The sequence below is a fragment of the Stegodyphus dumicola genome, chromosome 2 (genome assembly GCF_044657685.1).
Source record: "Stegodyphus dumicola isolate Sdum_Otavi_A_Nest chromosome 2, ASM4465768v1".
Lineage (NCBI taxonomy): Eukaryota > Metazoa > Arthropoda > Arachnida > Araneae > Eresidae > Stegodyphus > Stegodyphus dumicola.
The window spans coordinates 172,259,479-172,278,197 of NC_140769.1; the positions used below are offsets into that span (position 1 = coordinate 172,259,479).

Genomic DNA, 18,719 nt, shown 5'->3' on the forward strand with positions numbered 1-18,719 from the left:
TTATATCTATTTTTATAAATTATATTTATATTTAACTTAAAATAGCTAAATATGTCAAGATACAAGAGAAACATGCCGACGTGGAAAATAAAACAGGCAAATCTACAACCTTGTATTGGACGTAGATTTATCGACGTACATTGAAGGGTGACCTATTTTGCCCTCGAAATCGATTGGGATTTTACAAAATCTACGCCGAATACAAGGTTATCGATTTGCTTGTTTCAGTTAGCTAAATATCCCACCAGCGGCCGAGCGGTAAGACGCTGAACACTGGTAGTTCTTTCCGAGGTTCAAATCCCGTGAACGGGCTGGCTGCATGGGCGTTTTCGTGGTTTTCCCCATGTGTAACGTGTATACGAGCCAGTTTCTCTTAGAAAGTCCTCCACGAAGGCATTCCTTCCTTTAGGCAGATAACCCTCCTGTGCTTTGCCATAATTGAATAATCCAAATCCATTTAGCTGAATATGCATTTATAAATTATTTACACTCATGTAAATCCATATTTTGTAATATTAACAAACAGATTTAAGAAAAATGCATATACATTAATGAAAAATGGCGCATTTGCTTTAATCTGAAATTTTCTTGAATATTAATTAAGGTACACCGACTAAAACGTTATTAATGGCGCCTAATTAAAATCAACAAATGAGTTTTTGCCACTTATTTGGACGATATGGTTATTTCTCTGGAGTCATTTTAATCAGAAAACAGGCTAATGTTACGTATTCATAGTTTTATTTTAATCTGCTCTGTTTTACTTATGTATTCTGTCATAAACCCAACTGTGTTTCTAATCTTGTTTCGGCTTACTGAAATGATACAAGAGGATAGTGAAAATTTCCAGTTTTTCTGGTAACTGGAATGTTTGATTCATTTTTGAAAATATTCCAGCTAATTCTTTCACTGTAAAACTTTTGATGATTTCTCTTTTTCCATTTGTTTTCTGAATATTCCTCTTTACTGCAAATCCTTCCTTTTGAAAATTAATCGAGTCTTCAACAGCGTTAATCTGTAATACTATGTGATCTATTAATTTTTCTATGTTGGCAATGCTGATTTATAAATCCAGCTTTCTTGTAACTTTTATAATCTTTTTACCAATTTGTTCTGGATGAATTGCTGAATATCATAAACTTCTCCCAAAACCCGAAATTTGTCTCCACACTTGTTATAGGAGAAAATGTAGAGATTAGATAATACATCTTAAAAATTGCTTCCTATTCAAATTTCGAAATTCAGTATTCTATTGAAATCTAGTGATTTAGCGTTCACGCATGTGTATATCTATAAGCAACAGCTATACTTCTGTTAATAAAAGTGGTATAAGAGCATACTGCATTGCTTTATTTCTTGCCACATTCTTCTTGTTGTAGAACATTTATCATCATTATCCTTTCGCCCACTATCATATTTATTATAAGATTGTTATCTATTTATGATGCAGTGAAATGTTAATATGAACAAAAAATTCCTCTATTAAAGTGCTTCTTTTATATGTTTCTATTTAAGTTATTTCTCCTCTCAGCAAAGAAACTAGTCACTCACATCATATTTCTTTCTACTTGCAGTAACCGCGTGCTAGTGCATGTTCGCGCATGTTTGAACTGAATTATAATCATGGAGTATTTCAATAGTTTGTACACCTTGCCAAAAAAAAAAAAAAAAAAAAAAAAAGTGTGGGGGAGGATAGTTTTTTATATCTCCCGTTCTACTGAACCGATTGCCAAAATTTAACTTGCGTTTTCCATGTCTGGAAAACGCGACTTCCATGTCTGGAAAACGCGACTTATTATGTCTCGAAAGTGCGGATATATATTAGATTTATGCATAGCATTGTTCTAACATAAATGCTTTGACACGAAATCCGACTTTCTCTGAAATAACGTACCAATTTTTTTCCATATTTCGATTCTACTATTCAAATTATGCCTAGATATAAAATTTTGTAATTTTTGGTGATAAATTTGAAAATTTATCTTGGTGCAATTTTTTTTTCAGTTTCCGCCAAGAATAATTCACTTGGCGAACTTCTTAATTTACAGCAACCTATTTTCCTTTGCATTTTTCACTGTACACGAGCGGAAAAAAAGTTATCCTTCATACTTTCAAATAATTTTGACAAAGCGTGTAAACCAAATTTAACGTTATTACCACTTATAACAAATATGCCAAATTCCGAAACGCGCCAATATGTAAATTCACGTACATCTTAGGAAATTTTGAATACAAAACTCTAATGCTTTGCAGGTATGCTTAGAAATACATCTACCTTAAGATTGGTAGTAAACGTTTTATAGGTTATAATTCAACATTTTTTTCGAAAAAAGTATATAAAAATACATATTTTAAAAATAATTTTTTAAAAAGTGGGCGAATTTTATTTGGAATGAACCTAAATTTTGAAATGTGAAGAGAAAAATCAAATAAGTTTAATAAAAAAAGAGATATTAATAAGTATATACCAAATTCAATTAAAATGGAGGAACTAAAATTTTGAGAGCTAATTTTTCAAAATTATTCCTGCGATTTTTATAAAACTTGGCAGTTTGGCATATTTAAAGCAATATTTCTACTACAACTAAAATATAATTTTGAAAACTAAGAGTAAAAATTTCGAAATTTACTCAAGATGATTAAAACAACTTCGAAAACAAGGAAAATAAAAGTTACCAATGCTGAACTAAATTAAAATCTGAAAGAAACTATAAAAAAATCGCATTTTCAAGCATTATTTTATTTTCAGCATTTATTTAAAGATTAATTGAGATTTATTTCTTTATCTAAACGTACAACGTAGTTCTGTTTAATTAGTGCTGCCATCTACAGCTGAAAATGAGAAACAACTTCAGTTATCGAAATAAATCATAGATGGCGGCACTATTAACTCACATAGCGTCTGTAATAAACGTATAAAGCAAGTACGAAATTTAATAATGTTATTATGTTAATTTTTTATGAAGTTTGTAAATCATTCATCACCCTTACACCGTTTTAAAATTTTGAGAGAGTTTACAACTGATATGATCTCTACATATAATAAAAGAGTCTGCCTTATTAGACCCAGGGCTACGAAATTTGGTATATAGGTGCATCTAGACAAGAGCCAGTGCACCTCGAAGCGATTTTTTTGAAATTCGAATCAGATTTTTTTTTTTTTTTTGTTTTATCTTTTCGATTTTATCGCATCATTTTGAAGAGTTTCATTCTTTTAGAAATGTGGTTTTGGCAACAGTTTTTGCTTTGTATATTGCACTACTGACTGTTGAAAACATGAGATAAAATGCTGCTTTTTAGATTTTTGGACATGCAACACGCAGATCCTAGTCTTCTTATTCTGACGCGCATGTGTCTCGCGAGGCACAACAGAAAGAATTTCCTTTTTTTCCCTTCTCTCTCTCTTTATTAGCTAATGGCAAAAAGATTTGTATATTTTGAATTATGCCATGCACAAAGCACAATTTTGATTAATTATTCATTTCTGATGATAGTTTCATTATTTTAGAATGTCATTTTGGCAAGTTTTTCATTCATTGCCATTTATACTGGACTGCTGACTGTTTTCCTCCTGAAAATAGGAGATTTATTGCTTATTTTCTTGTATTTTTTATATTATGTTTTAATTGTATATAATTTTAGTTATATAAAAAGTTTTGCATGATTTTTTTTTTAGGAAATAAAGTTCTTAACTTCCTTTATACCATTTGAATTAAAATTTTGCAACGGGAAGTTGGTTAATTTATTTATTAGGATAATTAATATTTGTATTAAGGGATATTGCTTACTTCATTATAATTTTGTTATATGTAATACATTAAAAAATTTTTTTTGATAAAGTTGTTCTGTAGAGTAAAATTCCGCGCAGTTTTTAAATTTAAATTTTGTATTCCCTTTAGGCATTTTCCCGGTACATTTAAAAGCCAGACGAAGGCTGGCCGCTTAGCTGCTACAATAAATGAACAAATTCGACAGTTTTGAAAATCTTTAGTTCATAGAAACCGACAATAAAAACAGAAATAATGAAACAAACATATTCTTCACACACATGCACACACAAAAGTGTAAGAGAGCGGAAAAAAGCATTCAGTTTAAAGAGGGGCGGATATTTCCAGCACATAGAACAACCCATTTAAAATTTGTGCTGGCTCCGATGTTGGTAAAGTGCTTTTGTAGCCAGTGTTTAGAAACACATACAAAAAGGATATTTATAATGCACACATAAATTTCGTATTTTATGCCTCTACTTTCTCTATATAAAACACACACTGTCCAGAAAGTTTTTCCGGAAACGGGAAAAAATAGTAAAATGGTAACTTTAATTCATTACCAATCACGTGCCATCGTTAAATCATCCGTAAAAGATTGAATGTACAAGTCTGATAATAGGTTAATATAAAATGTATTCTTATTAAAAGAAACATATCGGAATGCTGGAATTTTCTTCAGAGATATTCGTGTTCACAGTATCAAACAATATAATCAGTAGTTATACTTCAAACTACTAAAAACGTTAAAATACAACACAGTGCAAAGTGCTACCGAAAGAGAAAGCTAATTCAGATACCTTACGCTAAACTCGCAACAACAGTAGGTACCTAAAGAACTAAGTGGGAGATTTGAATCTTCCTGTTCCGTTGATTTGTAGCTTCCTAGCTCATATTACAAACTAGCTGTATGCCGGCTCGATAAAAGGAGATGCAAAAGGCGTTTTAAGAAGAAGGAATACCTAAGTAAAAATTTAAACGTCATGATGATGAAGACAGGGGGCCAAAACAAAACTGGCATGAAAGAAATGGAAGTCGGGTTGTGGCAAGGCCAACTAGATATCTACAGGCCTGCTCCAATCTGATGATCACATAATCTGACGTCATAATCTTAGTCCTTCAATTTTGTAAGTTGACATTGCTTCGCCGTAGGACTAATGCTAGTGAGATAATTGTTTACATGTGTTTTTTCTTCTGAAAAATTTTGTATTTTACCGGAAAGTAAAATATTATATTGTGAATTCGAATTTATAAGAAAAAGTGTGTTTTAGAATGCCAAGAAAGTGTAGTGTACCTAAATGCCGATCAAATTACGATAGCAGTAATGAACATGTGTCGAACATGTTCAACGACTTTCAAATTTCCTTCGTATCCTGTACTCTCTCAGAAATGGATAAAAAATATTAATCGCAAAGATTTTGTAGCTGGCAAACACAGTAGTGTATGCATTAAGCATTTTGAAGAAAAAATTTGTCTTTCGAGAAGATAAAGCTGTTCGTGATGATGGAACGGCATTAGTAATGGTTTTGCAAGAAAAATAGATCTTCCCTCTTCATGGATATTCATAACCAAAGGTAAGATCTTTTGGCTATCGAAATTAGAATTTTTAAACTGTTCAAAAGTGCTTGTATCTTTAAAAATATTGGACGATTTAAATGTAAGAGTTTTTTTCAATGAAAATGAAATTCCCATTGAAAAGTTCAAATGGATATTTGGAGAAGAAAAACTATGTGATAAATGGTTTAAACTTGAGACAGTGATTAGCCATTTGGATGGTTTTTCTGCTTCTGATATTCATGATGACTGCAATTTAAATTTAGATAAAATATCAGAACTACTGTTGAAATGTGCAGAAACAGAAAATAATCCACATTCTGAGAAATTTAAGTTTTTGTATGAACAGATTCAATTAATGTAAATGAAACAGCATTCGTATAGTGCAGAATTCTTTGCCTGGTCTTGTTATATATTTTATTGTAATCCAAACAGCTACAATATTATACGTAACAGTAAGTATTTTATATTGTCTCATCCGTTATACTTAAGGAAGTTATCTCTGAAAATTGGCCAAGCAGATTCTGGATTACAAACAAGTCATTGGATGTATTTGAAAAAAAAAAAAAAAAAAAAAAGTGAAATTTTAAATGATTCTGAAAAAATTGTCAATTTATTATTAGATGTGATATATATAAAACCACAAGTTTCGTATAAAAGTGGTCGTGTTTTAGGTTTTTCGGATAATTCGCAGATGGAGGCCACAACTCTGCAAACATTTATGATAAGCTATATTAGCAAAAAACAGAGATATTGTAGCAATGTTTCCCGTAAAAAAACTTATCATCACATCAATTATTAATATTTACAAAACAAGTAATTGACCATGTACAGTCTTGTGGCTATCGAATCATAACTCTAATATAAGACAATAATAGAATTAACAGAAATATGTTCAAAATGCTTTGTGGTGGTGCATTAAAATTCTCATTTATAAACCCTACCATGCATAATCTTCCTATATTTACATTATTTGATACAGTTCATTGGTAAAAGTTTACAACTGGGTGCCCCTCGTTTATTGGCGATTCTTTCTTGACGCCAAGATCAGCGCCAGGAAGTCACAATTTCAAGATGGCCGCTACACAAAACCAAAATAAGAAGTCGAAGAATTGCATAAGATCTGTGTCCATGTACACATCGATCTGTTTTTACTTAAAAAAACATCCTAGAATTGCACAAACTAGGCATTGCGCCTTAAATATGTCCATGTACACATCAATCTATTTTCATTTAAATAAAATCAGGAAGCTAAAACAAATTTAAAACTATTGTGGTAACCAGAAGTGAGGTTTCATCGCCAAAATTTTTAAAAAAATGTCGCCAATTGAAAGGGCACCCAATTCTACACTAAAGCCAGTTCATTTATCAAAATCTATACGAAACAACTGGTTCAATCAGAACGATTCAAACCAAACATTTTTTATACCGTCATTTGAAAACTCAAATATTGTTTACAATTCCAGTGTTCTACATTTAAAAAAATTGTATAAAATAGAAAAAAAACGATAATATTAAAATGGCTCCAACTTTATCAAGGAAAGTTTTATTTCCGTCTTCTATAGAGGAACAGAATGTAAGTACTGCTATTAAACTTTTTGATGAAAAGACTTTAGCTGCTCTGCAAACTGAATCGCAGAATAATAGAACTCGGTATGGAATTATTGATGTAATTTTAAAGTGGTGGAAAATTGTGAATGTTAAACACTCTAAAGAGGCCTTACAGTTTCGAGATGTATTTATGCAGCCTATAAGGACAACAGAAGATAAAAGCTTAGAATGTTTATCACAGTTTTGTTCGTGGCTTATATCATGGAACGATTTTTGCCCAACAACAAAAAATTGTAAGTCACAAATTGGGGAAACTGTCAAAAGAAGCCCAAGTTGCTCTTCTCCATACAACAGCAACATTGAATGAACTTTCAAAGTATTTGTTAAAAGAATTTAAATTACCTTTTATTCCTTCAGGAAAATTTCAGACAGATAACCTTGAGGGACGTTTTGGTCAATTTCAACAAATGAGTGGCTGTAATTATAATGTATCCTTACAGCAGATTATAGAGTCGGAAAGAGAACTAAAATTAATTAGTTTGCTTAAAATGCAATTTCTGAGAAAGGTTCATTTATTTTACAACATTTTTCTTGTAATGATATTGAAGATTTTAATGATGATCAACTTATTGATAAGGAATTTGGTGATGTTTTGCATCAATCCAACGATGTTAATGTTACAGAAAAAGATACAATGTGTCTAATTTACATTTCTGGATATGTTTGTAGATCTGTATTGAAGCATATAAATTGTAATCTCTCCAGGAAAAAATTAATTCTTGACAAAGAAATGATAGTTGAATATTGGGAAGATTTTGCGTACTTAGCTGCTATTGATCGAGGTGGTTTGTTTTGGCCAACAGAATTCGTGCTTTTCATTAATACCTCTGCATTTAAAATATTTTTAATCCTAATATCTGAAATGTATGAGAAATTATATATTTCATCAAAAAATCAACATTCTATATTAATAAGTCTCATCACAGAGAAAGTTGAAAACAGGATCATTTAGAATGATAGTATTTGTGAATGTGGCAAATCATTGCATGATTTGTTGAAAAGTTGTGTCACATGCATTTCCAATATATTGCAGAATATTTACTGTAAGGTTAAAAATAACAATTTAAAGGAAACCAATGACCAAAAAAGAAAAATGGGTAAATTAAATAATTCTGGAATTTAGGTGAATTTTTTATGTAATTTTAAAGTTAAATAATTAGTATTTGCAAACTGTGCATAACTGAGCCATAGAAACTTGCTGCTGCCAACTAGTGGCTGAGTGGTAAAATAGCTGAAAACTGATAGTTTGGTCTGGAGTTCAATCTCGGCGAACGGGCTGGCTGATAATTACCTTATACGGGCAAATAGAATTGATAATTACCTTATATGATCAAATAGAATCAAAAGTTAATTAAGTTTGAAAATATTGACAAGTGTGATAGAAGCTGATGAACCAACAAAAAGGAAGATGTTAATTTTAAAAGTGAAATAAAAACTTGGGAAATATGGGATGATAATGCGATAGCAAGAAATCTAATGAATTAGACTGTGACAGCTCCATAAGCGTTAAAATATGTGAATGAACAGAATACAAAGAAATGATGGGAGAAAATAAAAAATGAAATGGCGGCAAGAACAGAAGATATTCATATCAAATGTAGAAAGAATTAGCTCAACTGAAAATGAGTCAAAACGAATCTGTAGATGCTTACATGAATGCAGCTGTAATTCTGAAAAGTAAAAGCATTCAAGTTGGGATGAAATAAGAGATAAAAAATTAATTTACCTCATACTAGAAGGACGTTAAAGTTGATTGTTGTTAAAATTATCAAAAGTAATAAAGAGAAAGATATAGCTTCAATTATACAAGCTTTAAGATAAACAAATTGTTGATCATGATTTAAAAGCAATTTTTACCAAAACTAAAGCAGAAGAAAAGACAAGCGAGAACAATGAAAAAAGATTATGTAGTATGATGTATGAAATGATAGAAGAACTAAGTTCAATGGAGGCTCATGAAGTCTGGAAATTAGTTGAAAGATCTATCAATAAGAAAATTACGATGTTTACGAAAACTACAAAATAAGATTTTTGATGTAAAAACTGCATATTTAAATGGATAGTTGAATAAACCAATTTATATGGAACAACCACCTGGATTTAAATCAGATTCAGACTGTCAAGCATTAATAGATTGGATAAAAAAAACAAAACAAAGTAGTAGTTCAAGGCACATTAATCGAAATCCTTTGCCGTAAGCCAAATCAACTAGCTAAATCATGTTTATTTTTGTAGACCTCAAATCAGGGGCTACAATGATAAGCCTGTTTTGGCATTCATATTTCAAAAATTTGAATGGCAAACTTTTTGTTGATGTGAATTAATGATGTTTAACTTAATAATTAATATCTTATAACATTGTAATGATATGCTGGATTTTTCATTGCTTAATACTGCATGCATCTTTTACTATTTGTCTATTATTAAATAAATTTACAGTGTATATTTAATCAGATGTTCTTTCATAAGAATTTTTTATAGCATGATATGGTGCTCTTTGGGGTAGATTGCATAGTTATGATCTCACTTTGTTTTCATGGAATTTGATAATATATTTTTGGATAGGCTACAAGATTTCTCGTATAATGTTCATGCTTTAAAACATCTTTAAAATAAAACTTTTTTTGTCATATATTTCCCAAAATGTTCACTTGTATGTTTATAATTAAAAAGTACCTTAAGATATTGGATTAAATGTTGAAATGTTTTTATGAGAAAGAAAAAAAAAAAAAAGGCTTTTGCTTCAATAGAATTGCATGTAAAATCATAAATATAAATCAAAATTTTATTTAAATTAATATGTTTATGATTTTTGTTATGAAATATCACATTGAAATATCTTTTTAATATTTAAGCAGTATAAATCAATCTACTTAATTTAAGCAATACAAATTAATGTAGTAGTATGTGGTGTATAAAGAGTTTAAATATTAAAAAAAAAAAAAAAAAAAAAAAGAATGTCTAAATTAATTGAATGCTAAGCATCTGTAAACTATATCCATTTTGGTATATAGAATGATATAGATGATATATTGTAATATCAGTGAGTCGTAGAAACTTATTCAAGTTTATGAAGTTTATTTTTGTGGACCTCGCATCAGAGTCTGCAATAATAATGTTCCATTGTTAATATTTAAAAAATTCAAATGACAGCTTATTGCAGACGTGAAATGATAATTTCAACTGGCTAATCAGTATCTTATACTATCTTAATGACTCGCAGGATTTTTCATTGCTTAATATTGTGTATTTTTAATGAGATGTATTAAGAGTGTATTTTTAATAAGATTTTCTTTCATAAGAATTTTTTGGAGCATGATATGATACTCATTGGGATTGATTGCATAGTTATGATCTTGCTTTTTTTAAGAGAACTTGAAATATATTTTTGAATATTCTGTGTAATGTTTTTGCTATAAAACATCTTTAGAATGAATCTTTTTTCAATATGTAGACTAAACTTCAGATATACTTTTAATATATTAATAAGATTTATGTAAATCACTTAATGTCCACATGTGTATTTATTATTAAAAGGCATCTTAGGATCTATGATTGAATCTTGAAAAATCTTTATGGGAATAAAGAAAAGAAAGAGTTCATTTTGCTTCAATATCATTGCACCAAAAACAATTATAAAGCAATATTATATTAGAATTAATGAATTGATATTAATTTTATTATGAAATACTATATGTGTTTGTTTAGTATTCAAGCAGTATAAATCAGTCTTCATAATTTAAGCAATATAAAGTCATCTGAGAGCTTTAACATATTTTTTCTTTTTATTACAAAATGAAAACATCTCATGTTTAGTTCATTACATATGTTATATTTTCATTGATATTATCATACCGTATAATTTTTATAAATAATTTTTGTGTCCATTTTATTTCCGTATAAAAGTTCAGATATGTTTCAGTTTAATTTAAATCAGCTCTGCTAAATTTACAATATCACTCAAATCTTATTTTTATTTTCTGTTTAATAAATCGGTATTTAGTATTTAAATATCATTACGATATAACATAGTACGTTATTATTCCTAAAATTCGAAATATTAGTTGTAAAAATTAATTTGACTTGACTTTTGTGTTGGAAATAAAACGCTGCGCACTACATAAATGAAACAGTCGGCTGCGTCTACCGTGGGAACGATCGCCTTCGATTGTGACGTCACAAATCGGTGGAGCAGGCCTGTAGATATCTAGTTGGCCTTGGTTGTGGTTGTAAACGAATCTGTCGAGAGGTGGCGCCATCTAGTTTAGCCTGGATAAACTAATTTCAGTAATCGTACAGTAGGCTGAAAAATTTAAAAGTCCAGCTGTTATCAAGAAACTGCACAGCAAGATGAAGTTTCTCCTCCTGCGTAATCAGGCTTTTCAGGGCCTTGGTAAATTTAAAGATTTTGGCAAAGAAGTTATCAAAATGATTTTGAAGGCTTTCAAAAGGGGATGGAAAATTGGAACGATATCTCTCCAGCCTTTTATAATTTTCAACTGGTCGCGAGAAATTTCTACTAATTTCTGCTTCTCGACATTTCTGGAAGGTAATATGATGATCGAATTACGGTTACAGCTAATATAGTGGTCAATTAAATTTATTCAATTTCAATACAAAATACCGTTATATCCATTTACTCAAGGTTAAATACACGTGCTCATGTATTCTTTTCCGGCATAGCTTTCTCTTAAAATTTTTCTCGCGCTGCATTGCACAGGGAAATGCAACAATTTTAATTGTAATTCCACTAAAATTAACTAAATAAATTTAAAATTCATAACGATATTAATCTTCTAACTGTTTAGATTTCCCACATGGTTACTGCATAAAAGTAAGGGAACTGAATGCGATATTGTTCAACGTTCCTAATACATAAATCATTGATTTACTTGGTAAGACAAGTTTTTTACCTCATTAGCCTGTACTTTCGTTATGCCTGTATTTTCGGGCAGCAATCGTGACGTCCCGGAGTTCGAATCTCGGCAAAGGCATATTTCTTATCATGCATAATTGTGTCATACATCAGCTACTAAAATGAAGATGATGTAAAAAATGTTCTCATTATACAATGTATACGTGTTTTAGAAGTATTCGACGCACAATAAAGCGATATAGAAAGCGACATACAAAAAGTTTCATGCCACATATATGATAGCTAAATGCTCTGCTGCATCGAGTCATCGTCGAATTTAGTATAATGTTTTGGCCTTAACACGCTATATTAACTTTCGTTAATACTGCTCCAAAACGTAGAAATAACATCACCGGCTACGGTAGTTAACATTATACTAAAATATAAGAATCCAAAGGGTACAAAATCGCGTTTGAATTTTTTATCGTATCGGAAACTGGGTACAGAAAATAAAAATACAAAATTTACAAAATCAGCGTAGCAAAATGTACAATTTAGGAAATACCAAGCTATCTGTCTGAACTATTAAACGGGGTTCTTCTGAAATATTTCTAAACGAGTAACTAATAAAAAGTTTGTAAACTGAAAACGTCAAATAAGATCAGGTATTTCAGGGGGAATGTTATTATTTAGGGGGGGGGAAGCCACCATTGTTGCTTACAGCTTACAGAACTAAATTTCAGTTTTAAATATAACAAACCTTTAAAAAAATCTAAATATGGTTGCCACATAATTTCTTTGTCAGGCCTATCAAATTATATGCACTTTATCGTTTTTCTTTAAACCTCATTGATTTTTTTTTTTTTTTTTGAATTGGGGTTTGCTTGTTTGAAGAGTTTTTGTTTCAGCATTTTAAAATTTCTTTTTGCATTTATAGGATTATTTGAAAGTAATTACTTATGAATTCCATTTTTTGGTCTTTGTGAAACATTTGTTCTATATTTCTTATTTTATGTCTTTACTGATAATTTTTTAGCAGCTTAATGCGCGAAAATACCAGCCATGATTATATATATATATATTGTTTTTTAAATGTTTTGTATATATACGTATAATAAAAACAAATTTTAGAAGTACTGATTTAGTGACACGCAGCAATGTTGTCTGGCATAGAATGTAGATCCATGTTGAAGAGGAAGAATTCTGATTGCATAGAATCCTAAAATGTTGAATTCGTAATACCTAAGAAACTTGTCAGTCGAGACGCATTAAATTCCATTTTTATTTAAATTGGCATTTGTGTCCACAAGTCACTTGACACTATGATCGTGCCTATTCAAACACATTTACATTTTTGATTACTGCTGCGATGAGAAGAGAGCATAGCGAAATAACATCCAAGCAGCACAGAGGTTCAATCTAAAAGGGCTCATTTATCCAATGTGGCAGTTCACTAAAAGGAATGCTCAAAATTTTGAATTAAAGTTCCCAATGAGCTACATCATCAGCAAGCTTTGTGACATAGATTTACCTAGAAATGGCGCAGTCAAGAAATATTATTAATTTTTTTTAGAATAAAGAGGAAATAACCAAATTAAAAAAGAGGATTAAAAAAAAGGCTATTATTAAATTAAATTATAAAGCCGTTTTACATATTTTTTAATCTTACATATAACTGAAACCTTTCTAATCTAAACCAAAACTTTCCTCTTTGTGGGCTTTCATATTGGATAAATGTGTATGTTTAGCTTGAACCTCTGCGCTGCTTGGATGCTATTTCGCTATGCTCTCTTCTTATTGCAGCATTAATAAAAAATGTGAATGTTTTTGAAAATTCACGATTAGAGTGCCAAGTGAATTGTGGGCACAAATGTCAATTTAAATAAAAATAGAATTCAATCTGCCCCGATTGCCAAGTTTCTTATTTATTAAGAATTCAACATTTTAGGGTTCTATGCAATCAGAATCCTGCCTCTTCAGTAGGGATCTACATTCTACGTCAAACAATATTGCTATATATATAAACGTAATTATGATATAATAATAGAAAAAAATTTTATAAAACATTATGCAGAAATGTAAATAAAATTACGTTTTAAATGATTTTCTTTAATTTGCTTACTCGTTTACAATGCACTTTTATAACACTCGGAATAAATAACGGATCAATAAGCTCCAATCGATTCGGAATAGTTTTCATTCTTTATTTGTATGCGATACAAACCCTTAAAATAACAACAGCCCCACAGTGTATAAACAATATAAAAAGAAAAACAACGAAAGGTAACCTCTAAAAAATAAAAAAATTAATTCACAATTTGAAAAATTAAATTGTTGTTTAAGTTCTAGAAGAAAGTTAATCATTGCTAAGTAAGTGTAAAAATATTACAAATATGTCATTTCTCTTTAACGATAATACCATACAATAACACTTCCCAATACTTTTCATTTCCAGTAGCTACCACTAACTCTAAGCGTAATTGCGATTATAATGACAACAACTGTAGTTTTGTAAAGATACTGTAGATGGCAGCACCAGCAAACAAAATTCTTCAAAGACCTATTTCAATCGCTGTTAAAATTAAGTCAGTTATCCATAAAAATCAACTTACCAATTACTGTGCCGTCTAGTGAAACGTTTTGTTATCTTTTCTAGTAAGCGCTATGAAGAAAGCTGCTTCGCGCGACCACATTCTGCAAAAAAGTATACTTTAGTTAAAAAATTTCTGGACATTATTTAACATATGCATAAAAATATTAGAAATAAGTCATTTCTTGCATTTATATAAACACAAATCATGTCGGTTGGTAGATAAAGAAGAACGTGTCTATTAATTTAATTCAAATAACAGCAATATTATATAATTATTAACATTATTAGGTTTATACAGGGATAAAACATTTGTGTTACAGAAAATTTGGTACTCTTCTGTTGCCAGGACCGAATTCAGAAATGTGTGTACATATGCATGTATGTATAGATGTATGTGTTCATGTATGCGTGTATATATGTACGTACGTATGTATCGCGTACATAGATACATATGTGCACATGCATATATACATGCATTTATACATACATTTCTGAAACAGGTCCCGATAACAGGAGATTGCTGTTAAGTTTCTTTCTAAGGATCTTAAGTTTTACTAACGTTTATTTTTATTTTAAAACTTTACCATCCTCTCTTATTTTCTACTTCCGGCCAGAATAAACGCGTTAAATTGTTTATGCAAATTATACTTGCTAACGTTTAAGTTGTGGCTTTCTGCCAAGAGCAGAGTTAGATGGGGAGAGAGTGAGCCTTCTTACGACTGACTTCACGCGAGTTTCAATCAGTTGCCGTCTGCGTTTAAGGGCAGAGGTTTTAGTCCTCCTGAAAGTTAAAGACGTATTGTAGTTTTTCGCAGTTTGCGTACTTCGTACGTAGTAATTTAAAAGGCCAGTCTTAGTGTTAGCCATTTGTGTAAAGCACTCAAAGTTAACTCTTATTTTTAGTTAGTTAGTAGTTTTTATATTTTTACCATCAGACCACAAGTATCCCGAAGTGCAGGAGCGCCTGTAATATCGTGGAAAATAAAGGGTAATTTAACCCTTCTTATTTGGTCATCCTTGTTATACTCCATAGGACACAGTTTGTGATCAAACTCACTGTCGAATCAGGACACGCCATGTTTGCCAAGCAGATTAAAAGAAATAAAAGTCCTGATATCTTCAGAAACTAAAGTCTACCAATGAAAGCAAATTATCAACGACGATGACTACGATTTTTTTACCAAGCATGTAAAAATGTATTTAAATTTAATTATTATTCTCGAATATTATATTAAATAAAATTCATATAAATATACCTCTACAGAGTATTTGAAAAGGATGACTACAGATTTTCTAAAACACCGATCTTCAACCTGTATCTCCAACAATCAATATGCTTCTAAAGAATATCTGTATAAAACACAAATTCCATTTCGCGAAATCTTTCTTATGTTTTAAAAAGTTAGAAATTTTTGTAATATTTTGCGCAAAATTTGTGAAGACATTCAAGAATGGATTTATTGACTACGGAGAATTCCCCCCCCCCCCTCCGTGGATTGACTCAGGCGAATGCTTGGGAAGTACTGGTTAGGATCTGTACCTAGGCAGTCTCAACCACGAGGGCATAATAACAGACTTCCCAGAAGGCCTGAGCGCTCTCGGGACAGAGTAAGGCTCGGCAGGGACCGTACTGGTACTGTGGGGTCGCAACATGGTAGATTGTAAGTTCGGCGGGGGTGGCACTAATTCCGTTAAGGTAGCTAGGTCGGAAGCTGCCCCGCCGGTTGCGTTGCGTTGACTATAAAGAATATTTTTAAATCTATTATTTATGGAATTTAATAGGGCATCACTAGTAAGAGAAACTCCCGATTAGACACTCTTTATTTTAAGAAATATTTAAAGAGCAGCTTTGGTCGTTTTGATGATTAATAGTTCCATGCAATGTAAAGCACCACTCGTCATTTTATTACTGTAGCTTGGTCTCGCACTATATTAATTACACATATATTTGCGAATTTTTGAAGTTAAGGGTATGTAACATTATTAAACTGTCGATGAGAATTTTACTAACTGCACTTTTTGCTCGCTTGTAAAGCTATTTAAAAACTTATATTTTATATTTACAGAATATTCCCACCTGCACGCTTGCTTTCATTAAATTCTCCACATTACTTTGAAAAAGTTTTTAATTATAAGTAAATGTTTAGGATCAACATTAGACAATTACAAGCTCTATTTCCTAAGAAAACTTATAGCTGCTTTTTTTCTCATATTCACGAAGTCAACCTGGACCGAATGAGTAAAGCCGGTAAGAACTGGCTGGATTCCATATACGCTGAGTTTCCAAAAGTTTAGCAGATTAGTTAATTTAATTTTCTTGATTTTTGTCGTGTAACTTTCTTTTCGGGATTCATAATAGTCTGGCAATATTTAAAAATTGGGAAAACAAATAATTTTAGGTTGCTTAAAAACGTTTTGAATTTTAAGAAGAAATGTAGAGAGCATTAGATACTTCGGAAGAGGAAACATAAATCAACTGTCCCTTTCGATGGAACTCAAACTATGGAATTTTCAACTGCTAACTGGGCATGATAACCTCTTAACCACGAAAAGCATGGGATATGATATTTTCTTATATTCTCTCCCATTTAAAAACTATTGGCTACAGACAGATGATCTAGTTGACTAAACTCTGGTAGTGACGAATAAATAGTTCGAATCATTAAACGTTCCGGGTCGCCCAGACAAGTTTGGTTTGGTTTAGTTTGCTGGATTACAGCAAAGCACTCGAGGACTATCTGCGTAAGAGGTGGGATGCCTTTTTGAGGACTTTCTAAGGGAAATTGGCTTCCATCCACGTCATATAGGGGAAAAACCACGAAATTGTTCGTGCAGCCATCTCGTTTGCAGGGATTCGAGACCCGAACATAACTAGCAGTGTTCAGCGACTTTACCGCTCCGCCGCTGGCGGGCTTTGCCCAGGCAGTATAGTGACGTTAAGTGCCGTAGCGAAGGGACCGAGTTCGAATCCCTGAGAAGGTATGGATGCTTGTAAATGTATAGCATCTGAGTGCTATGAGTGTATTCAAAATGTACGATGAGCCGAAAGTGCTCTCTAGTTGTTTGGTGTCAGGAGAAGAGCGATGGAAGAACTTCGGACCCGTTCCCCGGGATGTTTTTCTTCAAAACTAGGCCGAAACTGGGAAAAGTCATACAGTCACTTTTATGGTGCTCATTTATGGACTCATTTCAATGTGAGACTCAGTCTTGCAGTGCTTGCCACGATAAAATTGTTCTATTTAAGTCAGATAAGTGAGATTAGTCACAACAGGAACAGGGAAAAGTGGACGGAGCACCCGAATTTCGTAAGTGACTTTTACAAGTATTGCTCCGCCGCACTACTGTTCCCGTTGAGCTTCGGCTGGCCCGCATCGGATGCCAGCCTAACAAGACATTTACATAGAAACTTACTAATACTAGACTTACGTATTAAATATACAATTACAAAGACACAGTATACAATTATTATAGAGAAATTAATCTATTGAAAAAAGTTGGATTATGGCAGATTAATATAACATTATTACTTCAAACATACATGATACAAACTTTCATTGTACATAGTACATTGTACTTGTACTTCATACAAACAATATATTTACATTTGTATATCTAATTACATCGAATTACATTTAACATCTTTTTAAGGAACTAACTGGTGAAGAATTTTTTGTGCATCTCATAGTATTTCGTTGTATTTCGAACTCAAATTATCTTGTTAATATATTTCTTTTCATTTTTTAACTTGTTACACAGATTTGCATCAGCATTGAAGTCTTACATTATTATTATTTTTTTTTTTGTAAATTAATGTTTCATAAATACAGAAAATATACAATAGAAAATCACATAATACCTACATTTGTATTAATATAATCTAATTATATAAGTTTTTAAATTATTGATTTAATTATTACAAGATTAGTCATAACAAGAACAACAAACACTCTAGATTTGGAAATATTAAAAATCAACTCAGTTTTCAGCGAGATTCAGCACGGATCTTACAATTGCTGGCCGGACATTCTGACCACTTACACTACCAGAGCCCACACAAGGAGATATGGGATATTTTCCTATTTCTATAAGAAAATATTCCATCTCTTATTGTGATAAACTGCCCTCGATATCGATAGTATTTTATTCAAAGTCTATGTCAGATTAAGATTCCTTTTTACCAAATTTTAATTTTACGTCAGTATGTTATTCTGCTATAATTAGTTAAATTTTGACAGTAATGAAATTTATACCCTTATTTTGAAAGGAAAAAAAAATGTTTTTTTTTTTACTTGATGCTATTCAAAATTTAAACATTCAAAATTATTTCAGAGATGTTATC

At 31.2% G+C, this 18,719-nt stretch overlaps 1 protein-coding gene across 1 annotated transcript in view; it reads right to left on the reverse strand.

Moving 5' to 3' along the window:
* LOC146998652 (uncharacterized) overlaps nucleotides 1-18,719 on the reverse strand; it is a 464,415-nt gene that overhangs the window by 127,912 nt on the left and 317,784 nt on the right. The window contains exon 3 of the mRNA XM_085811452.1: nucleotides 14,400-14,481. The gene's annotated coding sequence lies outside the window, so the exon portion shown is untranslated. The remainder of the gene's footprint in view (nucleotides 1-14,399; nucleotides 14,482-18,719) is intronic.